The sequence below is a fragment of the Choloepus didactylus genome, chromosome 25 (assembly GCF_015220235.1).
Source record: "Choloepus didactylus isolate mChoDid1 chromosome 25, mChoDid1.pri, whole genome shotgun sequence".
Classification (NCBI taxonomy): Eukaryota; Metazoa; Chordata; class Mammalia; order Pilosa; family Megalonychidae; genus Choloepus; species Choloepus didactylus.
Window position 1 is genome coordinate 4381788 of NC_051331.1, and position 19426 is coordinate 4401213.

At 39.2% G+C, this 19426-nt stretch overlaps 1 protein-coding gene and 1 pseudogene across 4 annotated transcripts in view; one reads left to right on the forward strand and one right to left on the reverse strand.

Moving 5' to 3' along the window:
* Nucleotides 1-745: 745 nt before the first annotated feature.
* Nucleotides 746-1437, reverse strand: LOC119520243 (annotated as a pseudogene).
* Nucleotides 1438-6517: 5080 nt separating this feature from the next.
* Nucleotides 6518-19426, forward strand: part of LOC119520642 (zinc finger protein 596-like) — a 28255-nt gene continuing 15346 nt past the window's right edge. For all 4 annotated transcript variants that reach the window (XM_037818638.1, XM_037818639.1, XM_037818641.1 and 1 more), the window contains exons 1-2: nt 6518-6742; nt 9045-9120. The gene's annotated coding sequence lies outside the window, so the exon portion shown is untranslated. The remainder of the gene's footprint in view (nt 6743-9044; nt 9121-19426) is intronic.

Genomic DNA, 19426 nt, shown 5'->3' on the forward strand with positions numbered 1-19426 from the left:
TGGAGATGTTTTCAGTCCAGGGATGTCCATCTTCACTGTACCAGGAGTGTGTGAATAAATACTGACCTCCCTGTGTGTATGTGTGCGTGTGTGGCCACAGCCACTGCTTCAGTCTGCTCAGGAACCAGAACAAAATGATTCTGGTCCCTTTTGGGGAGTGGAGCAGGTACTTGAGAATCTCAGGTGCATGCTGCTGGTGAAGGAGGGCTGCCAAGTGAACACAGACAAGCCAGCCTGGCTAGAAAATGTTGTTACAGTGCAGCCTTTCTGGGCACACATGCAACTTAAACAGGGCAGGCCATCAGAGTTGGGGCTGGGGTCAGAAACACAAAGCAATCTAGATTCAAAGCCTGCAGTCTCTTGTGGATAAATCCAGATCAGATGGGGCTCAGTAACAAGTCCCAGGGATGCAGATCTCAGAAACTAGCATGCAGGTGGACTGTGCTGAGCTTTGGCACAAGGGATGGATCACTGGTGGGTGCACTATGGTGGAGAAGGAGGTAGGGGAACCCAGGAGAGATCTGAGGAACCCCAGAGGGAATCTCAAAGCCTGGGATTAGGGATGCATTTTGGCCCAGGCAATATTGGTTTGTGTGGGTTTGCTCTTACTAACTCTGTCTTAGGTATGAGTCTCCTGAGATCTGAGTATCTTGGACCCAACCCCAAGCCCTGAGTCAGGAATTCCAACTACCTGAGGAGCCCCAGGCAGAAAAGCAGGGAGAGCTGGAAGACCATAGTTTTGGCCTCACAGCTGAATGGCAGTGAGGAAATCCTCATGATCAGAGTCCTGGAGGAAGCAGGGTGAGGTGGAAGGTCTGGGGGGAAAGAGGATCTGGGCCCCTTGTGCCAGCTGGGCCACACTTAGCTCTCTGCTCTTGCTCATGAGGTAGAGATGGAAGTGGAAACCACTGCTGTAGGTTGCATGCCTCAAGGATCAGCCATAATGGGCTTAAGCATAGTGTCTGGCCTGAAAATGGGGGACAGCAGAGGTCAATGAGATGAACCAGCCCCCAGAGACCATAACTCGGTTCACCTCATTCAGCACCTGGTCCACAATATGGACACCTTTGGAGGACATGGTCCAGGGATCCCATTCTCCAGCCAGCGAGGCATCCAGTGTGCCTTTCTTGAGAACCACATCCAAAGAGCCACTTGGGAAGCCCAGTGCCTGTACATCCATGTTCTCCCAGCACAGCATGGGAACATGGGCATAGCGAGCCCTCATGGGAGCCACCACTACTGAGTAGTCCACACTGGTCACATCAGGGAGGCCTCTGAGGAAGAGCTCATAGCTCAAGGCACTGTTCCCACAGCCTAGAATGAGGATCTGGTCTACACTCCACCTTAGTAGTGCTTGTCCCAGTACTGGACATTGCTGTACCCATAGTTCTGCTCTTGTAACTCCACAAGGGGTTGTGGGGCCCCTGGAGAGGCCATGCTAGCAGCAGCAGGATGAGCTGCAAACCCTGTGGGCATTCCTTATTTCTTCTTTAAAGTCATGACGTTCCCTGGAAATATGCACAGGAACAAGGCCTTCTCCCAATCAGTATAATCTATGACTGGTATTGGTAATTGAATAATCACTGTGCTATTATTCTGATTGGAATTTGTGCTATTCTTTGTCCTGAATAATGAATGGAGTATCAGTGCAGTAATAAGTTTACACTGTCCAATAAGCAAAGAAAATGGCTTTCTTCCAATGAGTATGATCTGATACTTTTATAACTGAATAATTCTTTTGTTAGTATTCTGAATGGAACCTTTTTTCCATACTTTGCCCTAATTGAATAGGGCGGTACATATTAAAGCCAATTAGTTTGGTATGTCTTGTGGACATTTACATACCAATTTCACAGAGTTTTATTAACTTTGCAGTTGATATCTATCAGTGTTTTCAGTTGTCAATCATCACCTGTAAAAGATAATTTGCCTTCTGTCATGGGTTCATCTCTTTGTACCTCAATTCTATGATCTCCATTAGAAAAGTCCTAGCCTAATCAGGTCATGATTCAATGGGTTTGGGCTTCTTTTGAGCAACCTCCTACTCAATTAAGAGTATAGGGACAGACAAGAGTTTAAAAGATAAAGAGCACTCAAGAACAGAATTCACCTTTAACACATTTTTACTAAAGGAGCACTTAAGGTAAAAGGAACAAGTTTACAATGTAAAAATTAATTGATACACTACCAAGCTTGGGAGACCCCCTTCTTCAGATACAGCTGGACATGAGATCAGAGAGAGCTCCCCCTTGTTTCAATTAGACAGAATTTATAGCCCTTGATTTAGAGTAACTTTGTCATATTCTATTTTTACATTAAATGATGCCTCATGGACATGAATGTCTCATGAAGCAAACATCTCAACCCATGAGTTGTTCAAGATGAAAGGAAGATATCCATATTATTAGAGACAACCTTGAATGCTCATAAAACTGTACTGATAATATTTTTACTAATTAAGCTAGGATTTCTGTAAGAGTAATGTAACATACTTTTCCTTGTATAAAAATTAGAAGAGATTACTATTGCTTATTTCTAACTTGTTAATACAGTTTTTCTTAATTCTATTCTATTGATTAGTTTAGCCATTACATCATATTGATAAACATACATTTGATTTGGACTGTATTGAACCTGGCTACATTATTTATGACTTCTCTATGATTAAAGTAACAGCTGCAGCCCACCTTGTTTTCACAGAGAACTAGGTGGTTACATGCTATCTATATCTAAGAAGGTTAAGAGGGTCTTTCTGCTTTCTTAAAAAATACAGCTATTCCATCATTAATTTGATTAATATCTGGCTCTCCTTGTTCTCCAATGTTCATTCCATAAAAGTGAATCAACATTGATCTCTGAAATTCTTCCCTTTCAGAAAGTAGCCATAACTGTGGGTAGGATTTATTTGATTAGTGTCAGTAGCCCACTTATTCAAAATAGAGAGTGCTGTATTCATATTTCTGACAGTACAGTTCTTAAACCTGGCCTAGAATCTAAAGGATATTTACAGTATTCTGTAACTGGTTTATCTAATTCAGGGAGATCAAAATCTAAATACCATATAATTGCTTTGTTCCCCCCTTTTTAAGGGAGGTTCCAACACCAGTAATTATAGTATACAGCAAAACATTGTTTAGGATTACATTTAGATTTAAACTTTCCACCACACCAAGTGGCATTTTACAGCAAAGAAAGATCAAAGTTCCATGTGCAAAGTCATTACCACATCCCCAAGTCCCATTGAGTTGAAGTCTATTGCAATTGTCATCCAGGAAGATCTCCTCCATGGTGATGGATACAAATCTCCTTCCTGGCTGCACAGATGTTCTGGCAGATCAGAATGCTCAGCAGATGTGGCAGCATGCTCAGCAGAGAAAATGGAGACTTGCTGGGATATCTGGGCTCAATACCAGGTGCCAGTCATGCTCATATGCAAAGCTCTGTGCCTGCTTGGGTGTTCTTGTGTCTCCTAGAGCACTTACTAGAAAGAGTAGGTGATGGCAAGGCAAAATGTACATCATGGAGGATGTAAGTATTAAAATTGGCCCTTTGCTTGGTATGCCAAGCCCTGTATCTTGGGTCCTGCCCTTATGAAGCCCATTACTGCAAAGGAGAAGTTAAATCTGCTTATAGTTGTGCCTATGAGATCCCCTGGGTGTGTCTTTGTTGCTCAGATGTGGCCCTCTCTCTCTCTAGCTAAGCCAACTCTGCAAGTGAAACCACTGCCCTCCCCCCTATGTGGGACCTGACTCCCAGGGGTGTAAATCTTCCTGGCAAAGCAGGATATGACTCCCAGGGATGAGCCTGAACATGGCATCATTGGATTGAGAACACCTTCTTGACCAAAAGAAGGATGTGAGATGAAATAATGTGAAGCTTCAGTGGCTGAGAGATTTCAAATGGAGTCAAGAGGTCACTCTGGTGGACATTCTTATGCACTATAACACTGTTTAAGTTTTAATGTATTGGAGTAGCTAGAAGTAAATACCTGAAACTACCAAACTCCAACCCAGTAGCCTTGACCCTTGAAGACCATTGTATAACAATATAGCTTACTAGGGGTGATAGCATGATTGTGAGAACTTGTGTAGCCAAGAGAAGACTGGGGTGGCCAGAATATGTTGGGTATGCATTTTGTGTACTGGAAAGGAGGGGTTTGATGTGAATTCCAATCCTCAGGATCACCTTATTACATAGGCAAAAGGGGCAGGGACAGAGCAAAGACCTTTGGGCAAGGGGATTATAGTAGCAGGAATGTTTTGCTGCAAATAATAGAAACTTGATCCCAAATGTTTTGGGCAAAAAGAGAACATGTTATAGTTAGGCTTGGCTGGTCTCAGGTGCTCAGATGATGCTACCAGGAAACTTTCTCCATCTCTGAGCTTAGCTGGCCTCTGGGTTGATCACCAAGAGGTTCTGATATATATACTCTCAGCTTACAGTGGAGGGAGGCTTCTATGTTTCCTTGCTCCAGAAAAATGCAATCATGGACTCAGTCTCCTTCACCTGAAATAAATCATATGCCCATTTTGAACCAATCACTGTGGCAGGGAGGCAGGGCTGACTACACAATTTGCAGAAACCACTGCAAAATAAAAATGAGGCACTTCATTAAAAAAAGCAGGAGAAAAGTGCCATTAAAGATACTAAAATAGAAAGCTCCTTCATTTATTCTGCAGTCTCTCTCCCAACTTTTTATTTGCTATATAATTTCTTTCTAAATAAATAAAAATAAAAAAACTAAATTATTAGCATAGATATTACCATCCATCCTTGTAGTGGGCAATGCTAGTTTTAAATGTAAATATTAGAGTATTAAATTTGTATAAGGACTCACTAAAATTATGTAATTCATTTTTTATATCTCATGCATGCATATGCATTTTGTTCTTACCAGAATGGTGAAAATACTGCAAAAAAAAAAAAAAATTAACTGTACTTCTTGCTACATTGTGCACATTCTATAAACCCTCTACCTATAGCTCAATGATGTGTGAGGAGAGATGTGGCAACCCATGGCCTGAGAAAACAGGCCTGCAGATCTTTGGTGCGCAGCAGTCTGCGTGACCTAGGCAGCTAAATGTTTAACCTATAGTCTTTCTAAGCCTGTAAAGAGAAAAAGGGTAAATTGACCTTAAAATGTAACTTTATGCAAGCAGACAGGAAATGAGAGGCTCTTAGTCTCACAAAAAGACCAAAATGTAATTGTTTAAGTGTTATTCTAGTCCTTCCTGCACCACCCCCCAGGTCAAAATGACCTATTCCTGCATCTATGCTCCCCTCACCCTTAGGAAGGCCTTTGTTTTAAACCCTTATAAAAGGCTTTCTGCTTTTTTTGCATCACTCAGTCATCTTCTCTGTGAACACAATGACTTCCTGGCCTGAGAGAGCTGTCACGATCTCTCCATAACTTCTCACTCTGTAAGTAAGCCCTGAATAAAAGTTCCTGTATCAGAAAATGCTTGTTGTCTTCTTTGGCCTTTGGACTGGCAAGGCCCTCTTGGGCTGCAACAAGACCAAAAGGGAAAGGAGCTATGAGTTGCCCCATCTCTCCCTGTCCTTCTATGTGATCATTTTCAGCATGAGATGTTGTCTAATGCAAGGAAGTAATTAGTAAGAAAGGGTAAGATAGGGTTCCTTGGTCATCTGTGTTCCTTAGAATGCCATAGTCTTCCTTCTGTGTTTGAAGCAAGGTCTGGTAAATGGAAATCATGGCCTCCCAGGTGTCAATGTCCCCAGTTATACAGCTGTAGACATGAACACGTACCCTGTACTTGTTTGAGTTTCTGATCTATTAGGTCTGCCAGAATTCTGTACTCATGAGGCATCATGAATACTATATACAAATGCTATATGTGATGGGGCAAGGAGGAGTGTGTATTGTACATTGCTCCTCTACTCAAGTGCATCCTCCATTATCCCATTGCATTTGCAAAACACAAGTTCAAAGATAAAACTATAGGAACTCTGAGACAGAAAGAGCAGCGTGCTAAACCAAGCCTGGCACCATTCTGTAACAGTAACCTTTTTAATACAACCTTAAAACTGCAAGCAAGCAGAAAATTTTAAATTCACCCTAAAACATCACCATAAAGCATCTTTTAAATGTAACCTTAAAATGGAAAGCAGGCAGGGGGTGAAAATTTTTAGTCTCACAATGGAGCAAGATGTAAATAAGGTCTGCAGCCATATGTAAATATCAATTTGCACCAAAACCTAAATAAGCTTTAATCTATTGTCATAAACCTCCCAGATATAAATCAGCCTTTCTTCTATCTCCCTAGACCGTGAGGCACCTTTCCCAGTATAAACTCTAAAAGAAATAGGATAAACTACTGAAATTCTGTTAACCCAGATGATTAACTCTTTGTCTCTAATGGGTTTAGCCATTGAAGAGTCACTTTGAGGAGACTGATTCAGAAAATCATCCCCCGTCCTCCCCACCAGGGTAAATTAACCCTCTCTTCCTCTTCAGCCTGGCGCGCTGTGACGTCATGAGGCTGCGCCGAGCGACGAACCCAGATCCCGGAAGTGCCCCTGCTCCAGTTTTGGCGCCGACCCTGGGACACGAGGTCTGAACAAGGTGCTGCTCTGTGGGTTCCTGGACCCCCGAGGTGGGACATTCGCGAGTCTCAGCTCCGTGGCTGATGGAGAGACTTTCCTCCTAGAGCTGGATGAGAGGGTTTCTTGACCCTTGCATCCGGGACCCCAAGGGCTGCTGCTGAGGAGGAAAACAGGTTTGGTGAGTTTGGATGACTCGTGTTCTTGCCCAAGCCTTGGTCTAGTTTCTCCAGTTCTTGGTCTTGTCTTCTGTTTGTTTGTGGGCTGTTTGTTTCTTCTTCAGTGTCACACAAACTGCTGGAGCTGTAAGCGGGAGACCACACTCGGTTTGGGCGCTCATGGCACATAAATTTATGCCAAAGTTGTTCTTGGAGGGTGCAGCCCCAGGCATGGGCGATTAGCCATTGAGACTTGGTCGCCTAGGACTTGGCTTTGCTAAATGGTCTTGTTTCTGTCTGTGGTTTGGTTAAGTTTTTGTTTTGTGTTATGTCTTGTCCTGTTTTACCTTAAGTTATCTAAAAAGCTTTTTTTTTTTTTTAAGTAGGAAACAACATATGTGAGAAATCTAAGAAAATTAAGATGGATGAGCCTTTAAATAGCATTCTTAAGCATTAAAAACAATTTGGGTATGAGCCTATGACAAAAAAAAAAAAAAAACCTAAGACCTTTATGCAAAGTAATTTGTCTTCAGTATAAATTAGAGGATGGCTGCTAGTGGCCAAGCCAGCGGTCAATAAAATATGTTACTTTGCAGCTAAATTTATTTTGTAAGATAATGAACAAACGAGATAAAATTCCTTATGTGCAGTGTTTGATGGCTCTATTTCAGAGAAAAAGCTCTGGGGAGAATGTTTCGGGGATGGTGTTTTACCCAATGAGCAGAAAGTGCTCCAGAGGAAATAATGGAAAGACCTAGCCCCAGAATGTAAAAAGGGTTGGCTAAGATACCCAGCCCCCTTGTGGTTGAGGCTTTTGAACTCCAGGCAGAAACATTAGTGGCCAAGATTTCTAGGTCCATGCTTGTGGGTTTTGTGCTCCCACCACTCTCCTGAAAAAGGGAACTTTTTGCACTTCCCTTTCCCTACCTCCCCGCCCTAGCCTACAACTTTTCCTTTCCCTCTGGCAACTTGTCAGAAAGCTGGGAACAAGCCCCTCATGCCTGTAGATTCCCCTGAATTGGCCTTCTCACCGCATTTCATGAGTGAAATGACCTTCAGGTTGGGTGTCTCTACCTCTGGAGGGCAAAGGCAGGGACAGTGTCCTCTCCAAAAAGGGCCAGCTGAGATAGATACAAGGTATGAGAAAACTCCTTTCTCTACTTCACATCTACACAACTGGAAGAACTGGGTCCCCAGTTATCAAGAGGATCCCAGGAAAATGAAAAACTTGCTTAACTTAATTTTTGTTATGCATCGTCCAAAGTGGGCTGATATATAAACTTTGTTAAATGGGCTATAACCTCAGAGGAAAGGAAAATTAGATAGAAAAGGGCTCAATTATGCTAATTCTTTAACCAATGATAAACCAGAAAATTCAGTTCATGCCCCAGGAAATCTTGCTCTTCCACAAGTAGTCCCCTATTGGGACCCAAGTAAACAAACTGGCAGAACAGAATTCATGCATAATTGTGAGACTAAGAAATGGAGTTCCTAAACAAAATAATGAAATTCAGCAAGTTGTCTAGCAGCCAGATGAAAATCCATCCTTGTTTTTAGAATGATTATTTGAAGCTTACCTTAAATTTCCTAATATAAGCCCAGAGGACCCAATAAATCAATGCACTGTAAATCAGTCTTTTATTTGTCAGAGTGCCCCTGACATTTGTTGGAAATTATAGAAAGTTAAGGTGGACTTAAGTTACCATTTTCAGTCCTGGTGAAAATTACCTTTAAAGTGTTCTATACTCATGATGCAGCTCAAGGAAAGGATAGAAAGAAAGCTATCTCCTATAAAGCTAACTGGAAGGCTAATGTCTTAAGAACAGTCCTGAGGAAACTTTTCAGCAGTAAAAGGAGTCTGCCAAAGGTAAAAAGCCCCAGGGGCCCCAAGGAAACTGCTGGGCCTCCAGCATATGCATATTGCTGAGGGGGAGGATGTTGGAAATGGGAATGTCCCAGCTTGATGCAAAGGGAAACAAGGGACCCCAGCAATCCAGTGTCCACAGCTCACAGGAGACTAGACAACGACTTGTAGTGACAGGGCCCAGGGGCACTTTCCACCCATTGGGAAACCATCCTGATCACCCACAGAGAACCTTGGGTCTCATTGCAAGTGGGTAAGAACTTAGTAAATTTTCTGCTAGACAGGAGACTTAATTGCACTTAAAAGTAATCAGTCCTTGTTATGGGCATATCTGAAGTTGCTAATGACTTCTCACAGCATCAACAATGCCAAATTGGAAAAAGGTCAAATGACTTACAAATTCCTTCACAACCCCCCCTCCCCCCATCTCTCTTTCTCTCTGAAATGAATTTCCAATCTAGGAGCAGGCCTACAGACTGCACTGAAAGATCCAGGGGAGCCACAAGTGCCTAAGAAGAGCTGTGAAATATCCTGCAGGTGAGCCAGAGATGTGTACAAGTCACATTAACATTGTGGCTGAACATGATTCCAATGTGTTTAAACAATGTCCACTTAGGTGAAGAGAAGAGAGAACACTTGCCACCAATTAAAAGATTTTAGAATAAGGACGAATAACACCAAGAACTCAAAATTACTACTTTGTCCAGAATTTAAGAGCTATAAATCCAGTGGTAGGAAATATACATTCCACAGTACCTAATCTGTGTACTCTCCTCATCCATATTTCTAATACATATACTTAGTTTAACTTTAGAAACTGCCATTTATTGCTTTCCAATAATAAAGACTTATAAAAATTCTTTGCATTCAGATGAGAAGAATTTGACATAGAAATAAAACAGCAGTGTAATTAAATTATGCTACCACAGTGTTTCAAAAATGCAAGTTTTGTCCAGAAATGTTCAGGGAGTAAAGCTCCACATGAGATGTTTTGCAGGTTACCCCCTTTGGCAAGTGGCCATGCCAAAGAACAAAAAGCAGCTCAGGATTCTTAGGTGTAACTGGCCATTGTCAACTATCAATACCAAATTTTCGATTTATAGCCAAACCTCTATATCTGGACATAAAGGGAAATGAAAAAAAAAATCCTTTAAAATGGACATGAGATGTACAAATTGCCTTTCAGAGTTTAAAGGCAAATTAATATCAGCTCCAGCCTTGAGCTCCCTGATACCATGAAAAAATTTAACCTATGTGTCCATGAAAAGCAGGGCATGTCCTACAAGGTTCTTGTATAAACTTTTGGAAATATATAGGACCAGTGATTTATTTGTGAAAACATTTTAACACTGTAGCCCAAGAAGGGCCCACTGGCCTGAGGACAGTGGCAACAATTGTGAACTCTTATGAGAAACAAAAAGTTAATTTGAACTCCCCTCATGTCCTTACTGTATTGGAGCAAAAGGGGGACAGTGGCACACAAAGGAGAAACTAAGTCCCTATCAGGCAGCAGTGCTGGACAATCTTGAATGTCATCCTACAGAAAGCAAAATATTCAGCAGCAAATACTGCCTCTCCCACTAGAAACGTCAGCACAAAGGGTAGGACTAATTGCCCTCGCAAGTGCCCTCCAGCTAAGCACAAGGTGGATCACCCACTTGCACAGACTTAAGATATGCTTTTATTAATTTGCATGAGCACAAAACAATTTTTAAAAACATGGTCAAATAATTGCAGCCAACAAAAACATAAAATATATAGATCTAATTTTTAAGTTGCTAAATACAGTAATGCATCATAAGAAATAGCTAGCCACTGCAAAGGACATCTCTCCATGGATAATAAAAGACCTAGACGGTGAATAAAAATTAATAGATTCACAGTCAAACCAAAAGTCCATGTTAGTGCCTAAAGTCCCTAGGGAAAATTAACCAAGGGACAAAATATAAATTATTCTTGTCTGAGCTCCTGGTTGGGCACCAATTTTCACAGGTTGGTCTCTTTACACCTCAAACCTATGCTCTCCATTGGAAAAGGCCTGAGCCTTATCAGGTCATGATTCAATTAGTTTGGGCTGCATCAAGTAACTTCCCACTCAATTAAGAGCATAGGGACAGACAATAGTTTATAAGTAAAGAGAATGTGAGGCAAGAATTCAATGTCAATGCATTTTTGCTAAAGGAGAACTTAAGGTAAAAGGAACAAGTTTACAGTGTAAAAATTCATTGATATATTACCAAGCTTGGGAGCCCCCACTGCTCCAGATGCAGCTGGACATGAGATCAGAGAGCTCCCCCTTCTCTGAGTTACAGATTATTTATAACATTTTTGATTTTGAGTACATTTAATTAAGTCATACTCTATTTTGAAATTTAAACTGAGTGATAAATGATGTGCTGTGAAACATGGGCGACCCTCAAAGTGTCCTGATGCATGAGTGATTCACAAGTGTCTCAATCCAAGAGTGGTTCAAATCAAAGGAGGGTGTCCACAGCATTATCAGGGACTTAGTCTTGAATATCTGCAAAATTCCATTGTAAATATTTCTACTGATTAAGATACGACTTTTGTAAGAACAATATAGATTTTTACTTATATAAAATCTAAAAATTAGAAGAGATTACTATTACTTGTCTCTACCTTATTAGTATAGTTTTCTTATTTCATTCTGTGATTAGTTTAGGCATTACAACATGTTGATAGACATTTGATTAGAACTCTACTCAGCATTGCTACATTACTTACAACTTTTCTATGATTAAAGTAACAGCTGCAGCCCCATCCTGTTTATTTTTACATAGAGGACTAGTTGGTTACCTGCTATCTGTATCTAAAAGGGTTGAGAGGGCCTTTCTGCTTTCTTGAAAGTATTCAGAGCTATTTTAACTGTTCAGCTTTTCCTTCAGTATGATCTTCTATTATAGGAATTGAAAGATATGAATCATCTGTCCCAGTTATTATAGTATGTGCTTTCTACTTTTTATCCCTTGGAAGTTTTTCTTGAGTGTTTTAAATAAGCTTCTAGATCAGAAGGAATAACTGATTCTTCATATCAGAACAGAAAACATCATGTGGTATATGAGAGCAGCATAGAGAGAAGGAGTCAGTATCCTCATCAGATTCCTTAGTAAAGATGTTATCCTGTGACAACAGGTCATTATTTCTTTACACCACTTTGAAAGACAGTCTCTGTGCTTTCCCATCAGTCTGAAGAACTCCATTTATCATTGCGTGTAGGGCAGATTTGTGATGATGAGTTTCCTCAGCTTTGTTTGAGAATGTCTTAATTTCTCCCTCATTTTTATTCAGTTTTATTGATACATTCACATACCGATCATCCACAGTGTATGATCAATTGTTCACGGTACCGTCACCTAGTTCTTTTTTTTTTTTTTTTGCTTCAACTTCTTTAATAATTCCATCATCTGGCTCTTCTCACTTTTTTTTTTTTAATTTTTTTTTTTTTATTAAAGTCAGTTTTATTGAAATACATTCACACACCATACAATCATCCATGGTATACAATCCACTGTCCACAGTATGATAACATAGTTATGCGTTCATCACCACAATCTATCTTTGAACATTTTCCTTACATCAGAAAGAACCAGAACAAGAATAAAAAATAAAAGTGAAAAAAGAACACCCAAATCATCCCCCCATCCCACCCCATTTGTCCTTTAGTTTTTATCCCCATTTTTCTACTCATCCATACACTAGATAAAGGGGGTGTGATCCACAAGGTCTTCACAATCACACTGTCACCCCTTGTAATCTACGTTATTATATAATTGTCTTCAGGAGTCCAGACTGCTGGGTTGGAGTTTGCTAGTTTCAGGTATTTACTTCTAGCTATTCCAATACATTAAAACCTAAGAGGTGTTATCTATATAGTGCATAAGAATGTCCACCAGAGTGACCTCTTGACTCCATTTGAAATCTCTCAGCCACTGAAACTATTTCATCTCATTTTGCATCCCCCTTTTGGTCAAGAAGATACTCTCAGTCCCACGATGCCGGGTCCACATTCATCCCCGGGAGTCATATTCTGCATTGCCAGGGAGATTTACACCCCTGGGAGTCAGGTCCCACGTAGGGGGGAGGGCAGTGAGTTCACCTGTCGAGATGGCTCAGTTAGAGAGAGAAAGGGCCACACCTGAGCAACAAAGAGGCACTTGGGGAGACTCTTAGGCACCATTACATGCAAGTTTAGACTCTTCTTTGTGGTAATGAGCTTCATAAGGACAAGTCCCATGCTCGAGAGCTCAGCACATCAAACCGCCAGTCCCAATGTTTGTCACCTAGTTCTTTTGACATCATGTAAAAAAAAGTGCCTTAAGAGATTTTGTGCAGGTAGTCAGAGGGTATATCTTGAGAAAAAATACTATTTTATATTTCAGCCTTACTAATGCAGATGGAATACTCTAAAAAAAACAATGATCTACTTAAGTCACTGCCCCTAATATTTGCTTATAACTTTTATACATTAAGCTCATGTTTCCATTGCTTGAGGTTTATCATGCTTGGATTCCCCACTTTCTTGTTGACATCAATTTAAGTGTTTGATAACCTCCTTTGTGTTCTCATTTTGCCTGTGGGGAAAAGGCTCAAGCTGGTGAGACTGGGACCAGGTGCTAATGATTGGGTAATAAAGGCTGAGGCTTCACCCTTTCACCCAATCTGTCACCCTGGTCCCTCCACCTAAAAGTAGGTTTTTGTTCCTAAAAGTCACAGAAAAGCTTCTGCTAGATTCAGAGAGCCCCAAATTCCAAAATGCCATTCAGCAATCCTCCAAGATACTATGACCAATGTTCTCCAGCACACATAAATCATCTTTTTTCCCAGCTGAACATTCTGCTGCAGTATTTTCTCAAAAACCTTACCTTGATGGGCCATTCTGCCTTGCCACCTTAGCTATTTAGCTTCCAGAATGAGTTTGTCCACTAAAATTCATGTTTTTAGCACAATCATTGCTGTTATAAATGGGATAACAGAGAATATCTATTGAGTAAGGCATTGCTGGGCCCAAGAGTGTTATATATTATATAAAAAACAAAATAGATTTCAAGGTGTAAAATGAAACTGTCCTTTGCAGAAGGAACATTCCCAGGAACTGCAAAATACAGACTTTGGTGTTTCCACAATCAAAAAGCTACTGCTATTAATGTTATCCCAATCCATATCACTACTCTAGCTGGTGAAGTGGAAATGTTCATTCTGTTTAAATTTTTGCCCATTTTTAAATTGAGTTGTTTTTTTATGGTTGAGTTGTAGGATTGCTTTATATATTTTAGATATTAAACTTATCACATATGTAGCTTCCAAATATTTTCTCTCACTGAATAGGTTCTCTTTTCACTTTTGTCATAGACTCCTTTGCAGCACAAAAGTTTTCAATTTTGATGAGGTCCCATTTATTTATTTATTTATTTATTTATTTATTTATTTTTGCTTGTGCTTTGGAGGTAAAATTTAATAACCATTGCCTAAGACAAGGTCCTAAAGAAGCTTCCCTACATTTTCTTACAGGAGTTTTATAGTCCTGGTTCTTATATTTAAGTCTTTTATCCACTTTTTTTTAACATATAACACACCTTTTACTAAATGTGCACTTATGGTATAAGGAACAAGTTTACAATGTAAAAATTAATTGACACATTACCAAGCCTGGGAGCCCCACTTCCTCCAGATGCAGCTGGACATGAGATTAGAGAGTTCCCCTTGTTTGAGTTACAGAAAATCTATAGCATCTTGATTTAGAGTAAATTTAATTAAGTTGTATTCTAATTTTACATTAAGTGATGCATCGTGAACACTAGTGAGTCACTAAACAAACTGTCTTGATCCAAGAGCGGTTAAAGATCAAAGAAGGTTATCCACATTATCAGAGACTTAGTCTTGAATGCCTGTAAAACTCTACTAATAATATTTTTGTTAATTAAGCTATGACTTTTGTAAGAGCAATATAACATACTTATATAAAGTCTAGAAATTAGGAAACATTACTATTACTTGTCTCTAACTTGTTAATATATTTTTATCATTTTATTCTATGATTAGTTTAGCCATTACATCATATTGATAAACATACATTTGACTAGGACTGTATTCAACTTTGCTACATCAGGTTGACTCATCTATGATTAAAGTAATACCTGCAGTGGGCCAGGTGATTACATATTAATCTGTATCTAGGAAGGTTGAGGGGACCTTTTTGCTTTCCTGAAAATAATCACACCTTTTTAAACTGTTTAACTTCTTCAGTATAATCTTCTGATATAGAACTTGAAGGATATGAATCATCTGTCCCAGTCATTATAATAAGGCCTTTCCACTTTTGTCAAATTGTACATGAGTGTCTTCAGGTAACAGTTCTGTTAAATATGCTTCTGTAGCAGAAGGAATAACTGGTTCTTCAGTATCAGAACAGAAAACATCAGGTGGTATTTGAGAGCAGCATAGGGAGAAGGAATCAGTGTTCTCATTATCAGATTCCTCAGTAGAAATGTTATCCTGTGATACCCTTTCCTGCTCATCTCTGTCTCCTAATTCTATATAACTCTTTACATCATTAATTTGATTAATATCTGGCTCTCCTTGTTCTCCTATGTTCATTTCATAAAGGTTAATCAACACTGATCTCTGAAATTCTTCCCTTTCAGAAATTGGCAGTACCTGTAGATAGAATGTATTTGTTTAGGGTCAGTAGCCCACTTATTCAAAATAGAGACTGTTTTATTCATATGTTCTGACAGTAGAGTTCTTATATGTGGACTAAAATCTAAAGGATATTTACAGTATTCTGTTACTGGTTTATCTAATTCAGGGAGATCAAAATCCAAATACCATATAATTGCTTTGTTCCCCCTTTTATAGGGGGGTTCCAAAGCCAGTAATTATAGCATACAGAAAAACATTGTATAGGATTACATTTAGATTTAAACTTTCCACCACACCAAGTGACATTTTTGCAGCAAAGAAAAATCAAATTTCCATGTGCTGTCAAAGTCATTACCACATCTCCAAGTCCCATTGAGTTGAAGGCTATTGCGGTTGTCATCCTGGAAGATGTTCTCCATGGTGATGGATACAGATCTCCTTCCTGGCTGCTTAGGTGTTCTGGCAGATCAGAATGCTCAGCAGGTGTGATAGCTTGCACAGCAGAGGAAACAGAGTTGTTGCTGGGATATACAGGCTCAAAGTCAGGTGCCAGTCATGCTTGTTTGCAAAGCTCTGTGTGTGATTGGGTGTTCTCGTATCTCCCAGATCACTGAAATAGTAGGTTATGGCAAAGCAAAATGTATGTCATGACAATTTATTAAGTGTCTCTTTAACTCTTGAATAGTAACCTAGATGCTATATCCCATTTTTATTGCAAGAAAGCACTCAGAATTTGGATCAGTCTCATAAAACAAATATTTTCTATCCAGGAACTCTTCTGCATATATTTTACACATATATTTCAGACTAAGTTTCTTATTGTTAGTTACAGTAAAGATACTCTCAAAATGATGTGTTACATTCCTAACACTATAAGGAGTGTACAGTGTTAACAGAGCAGATTGAAGTTTCCACTTACATACTTCACTACTAAGGCCTTGTTATAAGGTTTTATGAAAATGCTGTAAAACAGCAGTATTTCCTCGTCCCTCTCCATGGTCACTTACTGTTCCTTCTTTTTCCAAGAATTTGGAAGCCATATCAGAATCTTAAAATCAATGCTATAAATATAGTAATAATTTTTAGGATGAATATGGGTTTAGCATAAGTTAATATATCAATTATTCCACCAAAGATGCCTTTGGTAGCAGTACTCACAAGACTGGCTGTTGTTTTTGGGGCTGAGGCAGCAGTAGGCCAGGCCTGCTCCAGTGATTCTGCTATTTTCTTGATCCACTCTGGAGAATCCCCTTCATGTAAATCCAGTCTGAGAAGATCAGACTTTGTATCTTCTATCTGCTCTTCAATGCTAGCCCAGCTATCAGTGACCTTGACTTCAATCTTCTTCAGCTTGGCTAAGATTCCAACCAGGTGTGGTAACTTCAGTTATATTTTTGGTATATAAAAGTTACCCAAAACAATAGTTTGCTCTTTAGGCAAATGTTTCAGTCTTTCCCCATTGAATATGATCTTAGTTGTGGGTTTTTCATATATTGCCTTTAACATATTGAGAAAGTTCCCTTCTATTGAACTGTTTTCATCAAGAAAGGATGTTGAATTTTGTCAAATGCCTTTTCTGCATTGATTGAGATGATCATGTGGTTCTTCTTTGATTTATTGATGTGGTATATTACATTAATTGATTTTCTTCTGTTGAACCAGCCTTGCCTACCTGGAATAAATCCCACCTGGTCATGGTGTATAATTCTTTTAATGTGTTGCTGGATTTGATTTGCAAGTACTTTGTTGAGGATTTTTGCATCTATATTCATTAAAGACATTGGTCTATAATTTTCTTTCTTTTTTTTTTTTTTTTGCAGTATCTTTGTCTGATTTTGTATTAGGGTGATGTTGGCTTCATAGAATGAGTTATGTAGCTTTCTCTCTTGTTCAATTTTTTTTGGAGTTTGAGTAGGATTAGTACTAATTCATTTTTTAATGCTTGGTAGAATTCAGATGTGGAGCCATCTGGTCCTGGGCTTTTACTTTTTGGGAGCTTTTTGATGACTGACTCAATCTCTTTACTTGTGATTTGTTTGTTGATGTCATCTATTTCTTCTTGAGTCAATGTTGGTTGTTTATGCTTTTCTAGGAAGTTGTCCATTTTGTCTAGGTTGTCTAGTTTATTAGCATATTGTTGCTCATAGTATCTCCTCATTATCTCCTTAATTTCTTCAGGTTCAGTAGTTATGTTTCCTTTCCCATTTCTGATTGCATTTATTTGCAACCACTCTCTCTCTCTCTCTCTTTCTCTCTCTCTCTCTAGGTATTTACTAATTTCTCTTTTAATTTGCCTTGAGGTATTCATTAATTTCTCTTTTAATTTCTTCCTTTTCCTACTAGTTGTCAGTGTGTTATGTAGCCACCATATATTTGTGAAATTTAAGACTTTCTGCCTATTATTGACTTCCAACTTCATTCCATTATGATCCAAGAAGGTGTTTTGTATATCTTTTTTTAATTTATTGAGACTTGCTTTGTTACCCAACATGTGGTCTATCCTAGAGAATGTTCCCTCAGCACTTGAGAAAAATAAGTATCTTTCTCTTGTAAGGTTTAGTGTTCTGTAACTGTCTGTCAAGACTAGTTCATTTATCTTGCAATTCAGCTTCTCTATTTCCTTATTGGTCCTTTGTCTAGATGTTCTATCCATTATAAGTGCAGTGTATTGAAGTCCCCAACTATTATTGTACAGGTATCTACTTCTCCTTTCAGTATTGTCAGTGTTTGTCACATGTGTTTTGGGACACTGTGGCCTGGTGCATAAATATTTAATGATTGTTTTGGTTTCTTGATGAATTATCCCTTGTATTAAATATAACAATCCATCTTTGTCTCTGTTAATTGTTTTACATTTGAAGTTTTATTTGTTATTAATGTAGCTACTCCTGCTTTTTTTCTGGCTGTTATTTGCATGAAATTCATTTTTACAAACTTCCACTTTCAACCTATTTTTGTCCTTGTGTCTAAAGTGATTTTCTTGTAAACAGCACGTAGATGGGTCCTGTTTTTTAATCCATTCTGGCAGTCTATGTTTCTTTTATTGGTGAATTTATTCCATTAACATTTAGTATTATTACTATAAAGGCAGTACTTTTTTCTACCATTTTGTCTTTTGGATTTTATATGTTGTACCTTATTATTTTTTTTCTCTCTCTCTCCTTTTACCCTTCTGGTAATTTTAATTTCTACACCCTTCTCCAAACCTCTTTCTCTGCTGTCTTTTCCTTTCAGCCTGTAGCAGTCCATTTAGTATTTCTTGAAGCACAGATCTCTTATTCACAAAATCTCTCAGTGTCTGTCTGTTTGAAAATATTTTAATCTCTCCTTAATTTTTGAAAGACAGTTTTGCTGGATATAGATTTCTTGGCTGGCAGTTTTTCCCTTTAGACTATTATCTCTTTCTCATGAACAGTTACTCTCACACAACTTTAATTCTTAATTTCTGCCTTTGCCTGGGACTGTGCTGAAGCAACTCGAAGATAGTCTGCTGTGCCTTGGTGGGAGGGGCATCAGCCCCCTAGCCAGAGACACTTAGTTTTTTGCTGCAGTCTCAGCCATTCCAGCCATTCTTCATTGGTGTCTGATGTGTGACTAGTCACAGAAGTCCCCCAAAACATGGCTCTTCCAGACAGTTCCTGGCTATTTACCAGCTGCCCTAGATAAGTAACTAGATTTCACACCTCACTGCTCCACTATCTTGCCCACCCCGCTTTGATCCATTTTGAATTAAGGAATGATGTCATGAAACATATGACAACATGGAGAGAATTTTTACGAGGAGGGAAAGACCTCCCTTTTTTCATAAATCAAAATTTAATCAGAGGCTCTAAGATGGCAGCATAGAAAGGAGTGGAAGCTAGTTAGTCCCACTGGAACAACTAATAAACAGCAAGGAACAGCTAGTAAATATCTGGAAAACTGTGGGGGGACGAATGTGACCATCCAACTCATCATACACCAACCTGAATTGGGAGGAAAGCCTGAGATTGCAGAATAATTTCTGTAATTAAAAACTGCAGATCCAAGCTGGGAGCCCCCTGCCCCCATGGCTCAAGCTACAAAGCTGCATGGTGCTAGAGAGCAGCTCTCTCTGAGCAAGTAAATGCAGCTCAGCTGAACTCCAACAAGGGTTTTAATTAACAAACATGGACTGCTTGATACAAGCTACAAATTCCCAAGA